Source organism: Rhincodon typus, unplaced genomic scaffold (assembly GCF_021869965.1).
Source record: "Rhincodon typus isolate 14 unplaced genomic scaffold, sRhiTyp1.1 hic_rhity00011314, whole genome shotgun sequence".
NCBI classification, from domain to species: Eukaryota; Metazoa; Chordata; class Chondrichthyes; order Orectolobiformes; family Rhincodontidae; genus Rhincodon; species Rhincodon typus.
The window spans coordinates 2,329-2,856 of NW_025976952.1; positions in this window are offsets into that span (position 1 = coordinate 2,329).

The window sequence follows — 528 nt, forward strand, 5'->3', positions numbered from 1 at the left end:
CACCAGGGATTCCAGGAGGCCTGGCATTCCAAGCGGGAACTCCATCAACACACAGAACTGGGTACGATATACAAACCACCGAGAAACAGAACCAGAAGTGATGCCAAACCACCCCAGCAAACCGAGGCTAACCCACCCCATATCTGCCCTGTGTGCTAATCCCTCTGTATCTGCCCCATGTGCCAACGCCTCCAATATCTGCCCTGTGTGCTAACCCTCCCATATCTGCCCTGTGTGCTAATCCCTCCCAAATCTGCCCTGTGTGCTAATCCCTCCCATATCTGCCCTGTGTGCTAATCCCTCCCATATCTGCCCTGCGTGCTAATCCCTCCCATATCTGCCCTGCGTGCTAATCCCTCCCATATCTGCCCTGTGTGCCAACCCCTCCCCATATCTGCCCCATGTGCTAACCCTGCCCATATCTGCCCTGCGTGCGAATCCCTCTGTATCTGCCCTGCGTGATATGAACTCTGCTGGCGAACATAAAGGATCCCATACCCGAAACCGGGTGTAATGTACAGAAATACC